At 52.0% G+C, this 14,737-nt stretch overlaps 1 protein-coding gene across 4 annotated transcripts in view; it reads right to left on the minus strand.

The window, feature by feature from the left end:
* The window catches only part of arhgap28 (Rho GTPase activating protein 28), a 221,860-nt gene that overhangs the window by 116,073 nt on the left and 91,050 nt on the right, over positions 1-14,737 (minus strand). Inside the window, exon 1 of one of the 4 annotated variants that reach the window (XM_038808725.1) lies at positions 1,785-2,156. The exons of the other annotated variants lie outside the window; for them this stretch is intronic. The gene's annotated coding sequence lies outside the window, so the exon portion shown is untranslated. Of the gene's footprint in view, positions 1-1,784; positions 2,157-14,737 lie in introns of those variants that run through there. 4 annotated transcript variants of the gene reach the window in all.

Raw genomic sequence — 14,737 nt, forward strand, 5'->3', positions numbered from 1 at the left:
CGCCCCATTTTAGTTCTACTTAAAATGCCAACTAGCGTTCATTAAAGAGGATGCACAGCAGTTTGGTGGTAAGCACTTCAGTGCTTACATCCATTTCAAGCACAACTTCGGAAGATACGCAGCATTGCCTGCTTATTAATTTTGAAGATACTGTTGGTGTAATGTCACTGGACTGGTAATCCAGAGATCCTGGGTCATGAACACGGCAGATGGCGAAATTGGAGTTCAATTAAATATCTGCATTTAAAGTTTAATAATGACCATGAAACCATCATCACAAAAGCCCACCAGATTCACTAATGCCCTTTGATGAAGACAATCTGCCATCTTTACCTGGCCTGACCTACATGTGACTCCAGACCCACAGCAAAGTGGTTGACTCTTAACTACCCTCTGAAATGACCAAGCAAGCCACTCAGTTCAAGGGAAATTAAGGATGGGCAATAAATATTAACCCAGCCAGCAACGCCTACCCAGCCGGCAATACCCATGAATGAATAGGGAAAAAAAGGAACTGTGAAGGGGAATTCTGAAACACATCAGGGGAACTTCTGTTACATTTTGTCAAGACTGTAACACAAGCAACATTTATTCCAGACATTGAGGACTCTCCCTAAAAAAGAGTGCTGTGCTGCCTTAGTGAAGACCTTATAGGAGTCACCAGGTGGAAGGAAGAGCTTGGTTATGGACACCTTGCTAGCCCCCCCCCCCGGTCTGAGTGAGGAATGGGAGGGAGACATGAAGCCAGGCAGAGCAGCACCAGCTACTGTGGGAGGGTGCCAGGAGGCAAGGTGGCATCCTTCTCCCAACATGGGCACAAGACATCACTCCTCCTCTGAAGAACCCCACCAGGACACCCGGTGTTGCAATGAGAACTTGCGCATCCGATCTCCGGGTTATCCCGCAATGGACCACTTTGTGTCAGTCAGAGGATTCCACACATCCAATGGACGTCCCCTTTTATTGCTCCATGAAACTTGCCTTAATCAGCATGTGAATTTTAAGCCTACAGGTTTCTGACTAGCACTTCCAGGCATGTTCAAATTTCAGTAATCTGGACCAAAATCCTGTGTTCAACCCAGATTTTCAAGCAGGTCGGTTTTATTGGCACTGCGCCCATTGAGGCCAGTTTTCAGCCTTGGGCCAAATTAACCCCCATGTAGCTTAAAACATTAAGTCATTTAAATCAGAGATCATCTTATTCAAGTTAACTCACAAATCTGAGGGGGCGGGGGAGGAACGAAGATGGCGCCGTGGTAACTGGGCCGAGGCTAATGTTCTTGAGGACACTGGTTCAAGTACCACAAATTCAATTTAAAATGAATAAATAAAAAAAAAACTGGAATTAAAGGCTCGACTCAGCAATTGCGGCCATGGAACTATGACAGATTGTTGTTAAACAAAACATCAGGTTCACTGATTCCCTTTAGGGACGGAAATCTGCCGTCCTTACCTGGCCTGGCCTACATGTGACTTCACATCCACACAGCAATGTAGTGGACTCTCAAAACCAGAGGCAATTAGGGTGGGCAAGAATGGCTTGCACTCAAAAGCGAAGCCCACATCCCACAAAATCATTATTTTTTAAAAAATCTAAAAAACAAACGTCAGCTCCCCAGAGTAGAATTTTACTGGACCTGAATGAATGGGAGGCTTCTCTTTGTCTGCACAGCTTCATACTATTCAAATTGTTGATCAAACTTTGTGTCATCAGGGAATCATTCCTGAATTAACATTTCATTAATTTTACCCTGTAGCCCACAGTCCCATTGTCATTGATTTACCTGGATAGAGTGCTCCACTTTTTCCTCTCTAATGCACCTTTAAAAAAGTCCTCTCGCAGCCTCCTCGGTTCCAAGCTGAGAAGTCTAGTTCCTTTGGTCTTTGCTTTTAGTACAGTTCCAGGGAAGCCAGGGAAATCTATTCAGTCGCAGGCCGATAGCCTGACTCTGGGCCATCTGCCCATTAGCCTAGCCTCGGGGAAGCACTCCCAGAACCCGAGAGGCAGCCCAGAAAATATAAGCTACTAAACAAAACAAATGTTCAGCACAAAGAGAAAGCCCATCGCGCCCTACTCTTTGCCAGTACGATAAAAGGCGTGTGTCAGCATTCGGTGCGAAACCCAAAGCGATTCAAAGTCAGTTGCAATCCCCAAAAGTCTGACGTTCTCTCTGACACAGTAACAATCAGCTCGAGAGGAAAATCCTCTCTCATCAGTTAAGGGGGTTGGCAGAACACTGCTGGAGTGTGTAGCCAACTCTGTGTGAGTCACACACTTTCCTTTTGGTGATGACTTCTGTTGAGTGATTTTTTTTTCAGCTTAGAGATATATGTCTGCAGAAAGGCGTGCAAAAAAAAAACACAAAGCAAGATGCATCGAAACAGTTAAGCCTGCTCAGAACATATTATGGGGACATTCGAGCCGATTCAAACAATTCCATGCTGTCTTGCTGAAAAAACACTAACTTCAATGTGTGCACTGAAGTAACCTTCCATATTTTAAAGTGAAGCAAGGAGGTAACATTGCCAGATCTTACAGCATTCCCATTACTCACTCTCATCGCATTACTCAGCGTACAGTAACTCCGTGGCTGTTTTACTGGACTACTAAACCCCGTATAAGCATGGATTAATGATGTGGAGGTCTAAGTTTAAATTCCATCAGTGCAGCTGGGGAATTCAAATTCAATGAAATGAAATCTGGAATAAAAGGAAACCTGCAATGGTGACCTTGAAAATGCTGGATTGTCCTCCCCCCCCCCCCCCCCCCCTCACCTACCCGTGGCACGTTCTGCGGCGGGTCGCCAGTGACCAGCGGTGGAACGTTTTGGTCCCGCCGTTGAACGCACTCCTCGCTGCCGTAGGGTGCGTCATCAGCGGGACTATAAGATCCCTCCAGCGAGAACGGTCAGAAAATCTCACCCATAGTGTCCGGTGAAAGCCGGAAGACCCCGCTCCTGGGATCCACCCAGCTCGCAACGCCTCGCGAGATTAAACGCAATCTCACGCGACGTTGCTTGGAGAATCTCGCCCACAATGGGCGGGATCGCTTTTTGGCAAATCTGCATATTAGAGCGAGTCCTTACTGGAATGTGCAGATTTCCAGGGTACCCAAGCTTTGGGATTCAATCCCTTCGGGCCCCAAGCTGCATGCCCTATTGGGCAGGGTGGTGTTCTGGCACTGCTGGTGCCACCTGAGTCTCCTGGCAGTGCCACCTGGGTGCCAGCCTGGCACTGCCAGCTGGCAGAGGCACTGCCATAGTTTTATCGTGCTCGATTGGACTGGGGTTGCCCACCGTGGGTGTTTGGGAGGGTTCTTTCATTACCTTACTGTATGTGTTTGGTAGCACTACTGTATGTAACATGCGTTACTCAATCCAGTTGCAGCAGAGGCTTTCTGCACCTTGATGAAGAAGGCTCGAAGTCGTCCAGGGGTATTGAAAGGTTTGAGTAACAGAATTTAACAACTGTGTGAGTTCTTACTTTAAGATCAATACCAGTAGAAAGGTTACAACGTTTATATACAGCAGCTATGTCTGACCACATTAGCAGCCCTGAGCTAGATCTATGCTCCTGCTCTCGTCAGTCTAATCACCAACAGAGGCAGAGAGCTGCTTGCGTCTGCTTTTATACCCGCCAGTGCTGCCCCCTAGTGATCTTTCAATGTCCTATTAACCCCTTATGTACATACCCATGTAAAGATCACTACAGGAGGGACCGTAGCACCCTCCCATATTGTGTTTGGGCTGGGGGAGGTCAGGGATTTTATTTGTGGGAATCGGAGATGAAGACATCACCTGATCTCTCGCTACAATGGGTAGTTCCAGCGAGCAGAGCTCCCCGTTGCAAAAACGGGGCTACGTGTGGCCTCGGCCGCGTGTCCCCCATTCAGGCCCGTTATTGAATAGCGTTGAATAGCCACGTGTTGCTCGGCACTGCCAGTACCGGCGAACATACTGTTAAACGCACTCACTGGGATCTCTGTTCCCTTTTGGGAAGATCGCACCCATGGTGTCCAATACGGCTGACAGTGCAAACCCACATATTCTACATCTGAAATACCGAGCTCACCACATCAATAAAGGCAGGAACGGTGATGTCCTGTGTCAGAGCTGTTGACCGGGAACTCTCATCCAGTCAATTGACACCAACTTTATCTTTAAATCAAATCTTGTCTTCATTCGGTGGCCAGCTACAGAGCCCAGGACTGGGCCTACTTCTTGCACGTGCTGTTAGCTCCCATGTCAAACTAATTCAAGGCAGTGCGATTAGACCGGAATAATCAGCTCAAATCAGGTGCACGGCAATATATTTCCAAGACGGGGGGTGAGTGACTTGGAGGGGAACCTCCAGGTGATGAGGTTGCCAGGTCTATGCTGTTGTCCTTCTAGACGGTAGTGGTCGTGGGTTTGGAAGGTGCTGCCTAAAGAACCTTGGCGAGTTATTGCAGTGCATTTTATAGATGGCACACACAGCTGCCACTGTTTGTCGGTGGTGGCGGGTTTGAATGTTTGTGGAAAGAGGAGCAATCAATGTCCTGGATGGTGTTGAGTTTCTTGAGTGTTGTTGACGCTGCAGTCATCCAGGCAAGTGGAGAGTATTGCACTACACTCCTGACTTGTGCCTTGTAAATGGTGTACAAACTTGGGAGGGAGTCGGGAGGCGAGTTACTCACCATAGATTTCCTAGCCTTTGACCTGCCTTGATAGCCGCAATATTTATGTGGCTAGTCCAGATCAGTTTCTGATTAATGCTAACCCCCCCAGGATGTTGATTGTGGGATTCAGCAATGGTAATGCCATTGAATGTCAAGGGGCAGTGGTTAAATCCTCTCTTTTAGGAGATGATCATTGCCTGTCACGTCTGTGGTGCAAATGTAACTGACCACTTGTCAGCCCAAGCCTGGATATTGTCCAGGTCTTGCTGCATTTGGTCATGGACTGCTTCATTATCGGAGGAGTCGCAAATGGTGCTGAACATTGTGCAGTCATCTGCAAACATCTCTACTTCTGACCCATGATGAAAGGCAGGTCACTGATGAAGCAATTGGAGATGGTTGGGAGGGTTTGGGGTTTAGTGAGGTGGAGATTTATGGTTAGCTGTTATGATAGGGGCTGTTTAGCACAAGGCTAAATCGCTGGCTTTGAAAGCAGACCAAGCAGGCCAGCAGCACTGTTCGTTTCCCGTAACAGCCTCCCCGGACAGGCGCCGGAATGTAGCGACTAGGGGCTTTTCACAGTAACTTCATTGAAGCCTACTCGTGACAATAGGTGATTTTCATTTCATTTCAATTGGCCAGTACTCCCATAGCTATTCATCTGGCTGGTGGCCTTTACCTGGGTGAGGTGAGACTGCCACCCCCATCGGAGAGGACATCCCACTTCAGAGAGCTACCAGACAATCAAATGACCAGCAGCTCTCTTGTCCCAGCAGTGAGGCGAGGAGGGTGGAGGAGACAGGAGCCCAGACAAAGATAACTTTGGAGTCTTGCCAGGGCACAGGGGATGAGGGGTGGTGCCAGGATCAACACAGCAGAGAGAGGGGGAAAAAGGGAATACCTTTGATGGAGATAGGGTGGTTGGACAGGAGGCCATCCCCCTGGTCAAAATGCCATTAGTTTTCACTTGAGCACTGTCGCTGGCCTCCCCCACTGCAGTTCCGGCAATAATTTTATTTTTAAATTAAGGGGTAATGTAGCATGGCCAATCCACCTAAACAGCACATCATTTTTTGGGTCGGGGGGGGTGAAACCCACGCAGACACGGGGAGAATGTGCAAACTCCACACGGACAGTGACCCAGGGCGGGATTCGAACCCGGTTCCTCAGTGCCGTAGGCAGCAATGCTAACCACTGTGCCACCGTGCCGCCCTGAGTTCCAGCAATAATGAGATGAGACTCTGAAAAGGCTATTGATTGGCATCTTAAGGACCTTCACATGGCCCATGGGCTGCCCGACGACTCCCTTCCCACAAGGAAAATAATCCATGGGGACCGGGCAGGTGATGAGCATACTGCCATCGCCTTGGTGCCCAATTTTACACCACCCTGTCTGCCATCCAACCCTTCCCCCTCCCCTATCCCTCTCTTCCAGGCGGGCATAAAACTCAGCCCAAAATCCAGCATAAGTGCTTAGAGCTACGAACATCTATTGATCCGAACGAGGAGAGCAACGCGATCGCTGAACACTTAAGAGGAATCACTTTACCATCTTCAAGAGCAAAAGAGAGCTTTGGTACTTCAGCACTAAGCAAAAATTACCAAATGAGAAAAAAATGACAGGAATTTTAATCGGAACATCACATCTTGCGTCAAAAGTAGAATAATACAGATGAGAAATACTGATGAGATAAATGGAACATTAAATGATACATAGGTGCATTACAACCTTGTATAATTTTCCCAATTATACAATGGCTCCGCACCGTGATGTGGGAAGGACAGAAGCCGTTTCATTGTTTCCATAATTTCGTTTAATATTTTTGTGCTACTGTGTAAGCAGGAAGAAGTGTGTCAAATTCAGGAAATATTGTAATGAGAGCGAGCTGCACAGGACAGAGCGGTCCGAGGAACTTTTTTTAAAAACTGGGTTTGGAATTTTCCATTCTGGAGACTAAATTTGACGATGGGCGGGAATTTTGGTGTGCTGTCCGCTGGATGGCGGGACGACTGAGCACGCGTGATCGTCTGCTGGTCCGCTTATTAATTATGCATCCGCAAGGTGCTCAGTGAATCTCGCCCATCCCTCATGGGGTGGAAGGTTCAGGCTCCATGTTTGATCGTCACTGGGACAAGCCAGGAGCTCCTCGTCACTCCTACAGAGTTGAAGCTGCAGTTCATACTGGAGAAGGGTTCAAATTAAACAATCACACCCCGGGGGATGAGGGAACCTCCGGCATTGCATTTCACTCATCCCTAGATAAGAGCATTACCTGGCATACACCCATGGTCGAGCCGATGCTCGCCACAGCAGAGATCCATGTTTGCCGACTTTCTGGCCTTCCAGAGGCCCCACTACCTCCTGCTGTTCAGGTTATTGCTTCTCCTGGACGTGTGCCAACCAGTGACAGGCCCTCCTTCTCCTGATTTGGAGGAGAGCCATCACCAAGGCAAGGTTGCCCGCTGCCTGCATCATTTGAGACATCAGTGTCCGGTCAGCAGAGGCGGGCACTAAGCGGCACCTCAAAATGCTGTCGCTTTCTGCAGGATTGCAAAAAGAGGTAAAGGCCCTCATCACCACAGCTGTCAGGGCAGCAATGTGGAGGTGGAACCTTTCCACAGGATGGTCTGCGGACACAGCAGTGGCTGTCGCATCCCAGTGGGTCTCCACTGGGGTGATGGGCAGGAGGTATTAATGGCTTCTTGGCCAATCGCAGAGAGGCTGCCTTCAGTTCAAATCCAATGTTAAGTCTCAGTGGCATTTCCTCACCAATTAGCCCAATAATGTGGTCATAATTAGCTACCCACAGCTGACAGGCAATAGAGTCCCTGCCACGCTTATTCCACTTCCTTTGCATAATTGCTTGCAGGTAGGAATCACTATGCATTGGGTATCCGATCCGACGTGCTTTTAACCAATTTTGTTCACAGTCCTACCTCCTAAACCTGCCTCCACAGGACTGGGAAAATCCAGCAAGTCATAACTACTGTATTGTATCCCCCCCCCCCACCTCGAGGTCTTTGCCGCTGTTGGTTGCCCATTCAGGCTGAACACAATCATGCTCAACTTTGCTGTCCTAATACTGGAGAAAAATTTCCCATCCAAACCAGACTATTTTTAGATCCATCACCCACTCTGTCCCTGGCTCACCCATTACCATTGGAATTCTAAACCATCGCTTCATCACCCAAAGGCCCACTTTCTCCACCACATTCCAAACCAACCTCTCAGCTGCAACTTGCCAGATCTCACACCATCCATGTCCCATCCCATAATAATCCCTCATCAACTCTGTTCTATTGCTGAAAAGAGAGACGTGTTGCAATTAATTTATCAAATCCCGACTGTACTAAGTTTAGTTGTCTGGCTGTACAGAACTCGAGTATTGCTGAAAGAAAAGAGACATGCTATCAAAACTTTTCATATTTAACTCGTCAGGACAGCTTGCTAGAAATTACCACCAGTACTGGCAAGTGATTGGTGGAGGTGTTGCCATGGAACAGTCAACTGGACTTCCGGTGGCGGCAATGCGGAGCTAAGCCGCACATTCGGCAGCTCCCGCTGAAAACAGACGTTGGGGCTCTTTTCAGGGCCCCCAACAGAGCTGTATCGGCAAATCCCGACGTGGGAAGAGAACAGGAGTCGACCCCTACGGTCTTATGGTCCAGACCAGGAGTTGGGCAAGGAGAAAAACGGAGAAAGCACCCCTGAAAAAGCGGGGGAAGGAAGACAAAATGGCGGCCGGCAGAGACCCGGAGGACTGGAGGCAGTGGGTCCAGGAGCAGCAGGCGACTCTGCTGCGCTGCTTCCAGGAGCTTAAGTTGGAGCTGCTGGAGTCATTGAAGGTAACCACCAGGGAGCTGATGGAGACCCAGACAGCCCAGGGGGCTGCGATCCGGGAGCCGCAGAAGCAGGCCTCCGAAAGGGAGGATGAGGCCGTGGCCGTTGCGGGGAAGGTGGAGATGCACAAGGCGCTCCATAAAATATGGCTGGAGCGGTTCGAGGAGCTGGACAACTGGTCGAGGAGGAAGAATTTGCGGATCCTGGGCCTCACAGAGGGGCTGGAGGGGTCGGACCTGGCGGCCTATGTGGCGGTTATGTTAAACTCGCTGATGGGGGCTGGGTCCTTCCAGGGGCCCCTGGAGTTAGAGGGGGCCCAGAGAATTCTGGCTAGGAGGCCCAAGCCGAACGAGCCGCCGCGGGCGGTGTTGGTGCGGTTTCATCGGTTCGTGGATCGTGAGTGTGTGCTCCGGTGGGCCAAGAAGGAGCGGAGCAGCAAGTGGGAGAACACAGAGGTGTGGATCTTCCAGGACTGGAGTGCGGAGGTGGCGAGGCGGAGGGCCGGGTTTAACCGGGCGAAGGCGGTGCTCCATAGACGGAGTGTGAAGTTCGGCATGTTGCAGCCGGCGCGTCTGTGGGTCACCTATAAGGATCGGCACCATTATTTTGAGTCCCTGGAGGAGGCGTGGGCCTTTGTGCAGGCTGAGAAATTGGACTCAAACTGAGGGTCTAAGATGGGGGATGCTGTATAATACTGCATTGGTATTTGCCTGGTTTAATGTAAGATGTGGGTTGGCCTTAGGGTGGGTGGGGCGATGTCGATTTGTCTTTTCTGTATGGGTTTTTCTGCAGGGGTCTGGTGGACGGGTTCGGGCAGAGGGGTAAACCGGGAGTTCGGGGAGCTGGTGGGGGGGACTGACAATGGGAGTAGCACTGGCGGAGGCGGGGCCGGGCAGGGCGAAAGCGCGGGCTTTCTGCGGGTTTCCCGCGCTGGGAGATGGTGGGGGCGGGGTCGGGGCTGAGAAGCGCGGGCCGTTGCTGGCTGTTTTCTTTTCCCGCGCAAGAGCGGTGGGGGGGGGGGGGGGGGGGGGGGGGAGGAGGAGGAACCATTGATGGGCACGATGAAGGAGGGGTAGTCCCACGTGGGGAAGAGTCGGAGGTAGGGCGGGAGTCGCCGGGGTCAGCAGAAGCTAGCTGGCTCACGGGAGTGCTATGGAGGAAGGGGCGCAGCTAGGAGGGGTCCTAGCCTGGGGGTAGGGGTACCGGGTTGCTGCTGAAACGGTCAGGAAGGAGCTGGAGGATGCAGGGGGTGCTGGGGGGGGGGGGGGGGGGGGGGGGGGGGGGAGTTGCCGCCGTGGGGGAACAGGCCGAGCGGGGGACGCTGGCCGGTGGTGGGCAAGGGATGGGGTACGGCTAATCGGCAGGGGAGGGGGGCAGGGAGCCCGCTGATCCGGCTGATAACCTGGAATGTGAGGGGGCTGAATGGACCGGTCAAACGGGCCCGGGTATTTGCGCACCTGAAGGCGGATGTGGCTATGCTCCAGGAGACACACTGGAGAGTGGTGGACCAGGTTCGGCTGAGGAAGGGATGGGTGGGCCAAGTATTTCACTCAGGGCTAGATGAGAAGAGTAGGGGGGGGTGGCGATCTTGGTGGGGAAGAAGGTGCCATTTGAGGCGTTAAATGTGGTGGCTGACAGTGGCGGGAGATATGTGATGGTGAGTGGCAAGCTGCAGGGGGAGCGGGTGGTGTTGGTGAATGTTTACGCCCCAAATTGGGACGATGCGGGGTTTATGCGGCGTATGCTGGGCTGCATTCCGGACCTGGAGGTGGGGGGCCTGATCATGGGGGGAGACTTTAACACTGTGCTGGATCCCCCACTGGATCGATCCAAGTCCCGGACGGGTAGGAGGTCGGCGGCGGCTAAGGTGCTGAGGGGATTTATGGACCAGATTGGGGGGGGGGGGGTGGATCCCTGGAGGTTTGCGGGGCCAAGGGCCAGGGAATACTCGTTTTTCTCCCATGTACATAAGGCCTACTCGAGGATTGATTTTTTTGTCCTGAGCAGGGGGTTGGTGTCGAGGGTGGAGGATGTGGAATACTCCGCCATTGCCATTTCGGATCATGCCCCGCACTGGGTGGACCTCGGGCTGGGGGAAGAGAGGGACCAACGTCCGCTCTGGCGCATGGAGGTGGGGCTGCTGGCAGATGAGGAGGTGGCCGAGAGGGTTCGGGGGTGTATCGAGAGGTACCTTGAGGCCAATGACAACGGGGAGGTCCGAGTGGGGACGGTCTGGGAGGCATTGAAGGCGGTGATGAGGGGGGAATTGATCTCCATCCAAACCCATAGGGAGAGGGGGGAGCAGAGGGAAAGGGAAAGACTGATAGGGGAGATGGTGAGGGTGGATAGGAGATATGTGGAGGCCCCAGAGGAGGGATTGCTGGGGGAGAGGCGTAGCCTTCAGGCCAGGTTCGACCTATTGACTACCAGAAAGGCGGAAGCTCAGTGGAGGAAAGCACAGGGGGCGGTGTATGAGTATAGGGAGAAGGCGAGCAGGATGCTGGCACACCAGCTCAGAAAGCGGGACGCGGCCAGGGAGATTGGGGGAGTGACGGATAAGGCTGGGAAGGTGGTGCGGAGGGGGGTAGATGTTAATGGGGTCTTCAGAGACTTCTATGGGGAACTGTACCGGTCGGAACCCCCGGTGGAGGGGGGTGGAATGGGGCACTTCTTGGACAAGCTGCGATTCCCGAGGGTGGAGGAGGAGCAGGTGGAGGGACTGGGGGCGCCGATCGAGCTGGAGGAGGTGGTCAAAGGGATAGGGAGCGTGCAGTCGGGGAATGCGCCGGGGCCGGACGGGTTTCCGGCGGAATTTTATAAAAGATATTTGGACCTGTTGGGCCCCTTGTTGGTCCGGACCTTTAACGAGGCAAGGGAGGGGCGGGGCTTTGCCCCCAACTATGTCACGGGCGCTGATTTCCTTGATCCTGAAGCGGGACAAGGACCCTCTGCAGTGCGGATCATATAGGCCGATTTCGCTGCTAAACGCCGACGCTAAGCTGCTGGCAAAGATCCTGGCCACTAGAATAGAGGATTGCGTGCGCGGGGTCATTCATGAGGACCAGACGGGGTTTGTGAAGGGAAGGCAGTTGAATACGAACGTGCGAAGGCTCCTCAATGTCATTATGATGCCGGCCAGGGAAGGGGAGGCGGAGATAGTGGTGGCATTGGATGCGGAGAAGGCCTTTGACAGAGTGGGAGTATTTGTGGGAGGTGTTGGAGAGGTTTGGGTTTGGGGAGGGGTTTATCCGGTGGGTGAGGCTGCTCTACGAGGCCCCGATGGCGAGTGTAGCCACAAGTAGGAGGTGCCCCGTGTCCCCCTTGCTCTTCGCGTTGGCGATTGAGCCCCTGGCCATGGCATTGAGGGAGTCAGGGAACTGGAGGGGCCAAGTGCGGGGGGGGGGGGGGGGGGGGGGGGGGGGGGGAGAGAGAGAGCATCGAGTGTCGCTGTATGCAGACGACCTGTTGCTGTATGTGGCGGACCCGGTGGGGGGGGATGCCGGAGGTGATGAGGATCCATGGGGAATTCGGGGGTTTCTCTGGGTATAAGTTGAACCTGGGCAAGAGTGAGTTGTTTGTGGTGCATCCGGGGATCAAGAGGAGGGGATTGGTAGGCTCCCACTGAAGCAGGCAGGGAAGAGCTTCAGGTACCTAGGGGTCCAGGTGGCTGGGAGCTGGGGGGCCCTGCACAAGCTCAATCTCACAAGGTTGGTGGAGCAGATGGAAGAGGAGTTTAAGTGGTGGGATATGTTACCGCTGTCACTGGCGGGGAGGGTGCAGTCCGTTAAGATGACGGTGCTCCCGAGGTTTCTGTTCCTGTTCCAGTGCCTCCCCATCCTTATCCCGAAGGCCTTTTTAGGAGGGTCAACAGGAGTATCACGGGATTTGTGTGGGCGCATGGGACTCCGAGGGTTCGAAGAGTGTTCCTGGAATGGGGCAGGGATAGGGGGGGGCTGGCATTGCCGAACCTCTGTGGGTACTATTGGGCTGCCAACGCAGCGATGGTGCGTAAGTGGGTAATGGACGAGGAAGGGGCAGCATGGAAGAGGATGGAGGCGGCGTCATGTGTGGGCACGAGCCTGGAGGCGCTGGTAATGGCGCCGTTGCCACTCCCACCAATGAGGTATACCACGAGCCCGGTGGTGGCGGCTACCCTCAAAATTTGGGGGCAATGGAGACAGCATAGGGGAGAAGTGGGGAGCTCGATGGAGGCCCCGATACGGGGGAACCATCGGTTTGTCCCAGGGAGCATTGATGGCGGATTTCTGGCCAGGGACAGGGCAGGGGTTAGGAGGTTGTGGGACCTGTTTGTGGAGGGGAGGTTCGCGAGCTTGGGGGAGTTAGAGCGGAAGTTTGGGATCCCCCCCGGGGAACATGTTTAGGTACATGCAGGTGAAGGCATTTGCCAGGCAGCAGGTGGAGGGGTTCCCCTTGCTGCCCCCACGAGGGGTGCGGGATCGGTTGCTCTCGGGGGTGGGGTTGGAGGAGGGAGGATTTCGGACATATACCGGCTGATGCAGGAGGTAGTCGAGGCCTCAGTGGAGGAACTGAAGGGTAAATGGGAAGAGGAGCTGGGTGAGGAGATTGAGGAGGGGACGTGGGCGGATGCCCTGGAGAGAGTGAATTCCTCCTCTTCCTGTGCAAGGCTTAGCCTCATACAGGTCAAGGTGCTGCATAGGGCCCACATGACTGGGACGAGGATGAGTAGGTTTTTCGGGGGCGAGGACAGGTGTGCTAGGTGCTCGGGGAGCCCAGCGAACCACGCCCATATGTTTTGGGCGTGCCCAGGGGGTAGCAAGGACGGTGTCGAGGGTGGTGGGATCCAGGGTCAAGCCAGGCTGGGGACTCGCAATTATTGGGGTTGCAGTGGAGCCGGGAGTGCAGGAGGCGAAAGAGGCCGGTGTTCTGGCCTTTGCTTCCCTAGTAGCCCGGCGGGGGATCTTGCTCCAATGGAAGGATGCGAGGCCCCCAAGCGCGGAGGCCTGGATCAATGATATGGCGGGGTTCATTAAATTGGAGAAGGTGAAATTTGCCCTGAGGGGATCAGTACAAGCGTTCTTTAGGCGGTGGCATCCTTTCCTGGACTTCCTGGCGGAACGGTAGGGAAATAGGCCGGCAGCAGCTGCAACCCGGGGGGGGGGGGGGGGGGGGGGGGGGGTTTGAATCGGTGGGAGGGAGAACTGTGTGCATGGGTTTGTGGGATGTGGTGGGTGTTAACTCTTTCCCTTTTGTTGTTTGAGTGTTCTTTTGTTTTGTTTTTCTTTTGTTTGTAGTTGCTTTTGAAGTTGGGTGGGTATTGTTCTTGGGGTGTTACCGCGGTTGGTTTGTTAATAGAGTGGAGATGTTTATATTTTGTAAAAATTTCAATAAAAATTTTTTTTTTTTTTAAATGGAACAGTCAACTGTAAGCGTTGTTCAAATTCAAACCAGGCAGGTTAATTAATTGGTCAAGAAATTGCCCTGGGGAATGGACCAAGGAATGGCTGTTCCCCAAGTGTTTGTTTAGTTGAAAAAGGCGCAATATGTATACATGCTCCATCTGTCAGCATAGGATAGGGCCCAGTGTGTGAACATATGTGGTTTTTGGCAAAAATAATTGTTTAAAATAGTAAATCAATATTCAAACTACGCCCTTATTTAATATTTCACCAGTATAAATTAATCCTGCTTACACTGAAGTGAGTCAATGCCAACATGTGAAGGGATTGTTAATCCTTAGAATCAGATAAATGCTCAAGCGCAGTTATCGAAAAGGTACAGACCCCAATCTGAAGGGACAATGATACTGGAATGAAAATTAAAAGGAAAGTGTTTCTGTAAAGAAAACTAAGCCACCTTGATTAATGTAGCAATAACAAAGCTTAATGTTAACCATGTATGACCAGGCTCAATTCTGTAAGCAAATTTTTATGATCCATTGAATGACATTATTTTATCCAAGTATAAGAACTGCAAATATTAGCTTCATGATGGAAATTACATCTGGGTGCATTGATCTACAGAGCTAGGCATCCTTACCTGAATCATTATGGAACACCAAACTTTATATCAAGTATGAACATCTAACCGGAACATAATTATTTCCCGATGGTCATTTTCGATGCATCTAGAGATAGTTTGCGAAAAGTCAGAAAACTGCCACAAGGAAAAAATTACGACCAGATGAATTCTATTTTGAGAGAACGCAATTCTAAATTCGTTCCAGGACGTAATTGCTTATAACTTCAGCTGCTTTCATT

This window comes from Scyliorhinus canicula, chromosome 10, assembly GCF_902713615.1.
Source record: "Scyliorhinus canicula chromosome 10, sScyCan1.1, whole genome shotgun sequence".
In the NCBI taxonomy this organism is placed as follows: Eukaryota; Metazoa; Chordata; class Chondrichthyes; order Carcharhiniformes; family Scyliorhinidae; genus Scyliorhinus; species Scyliorhinus canicula.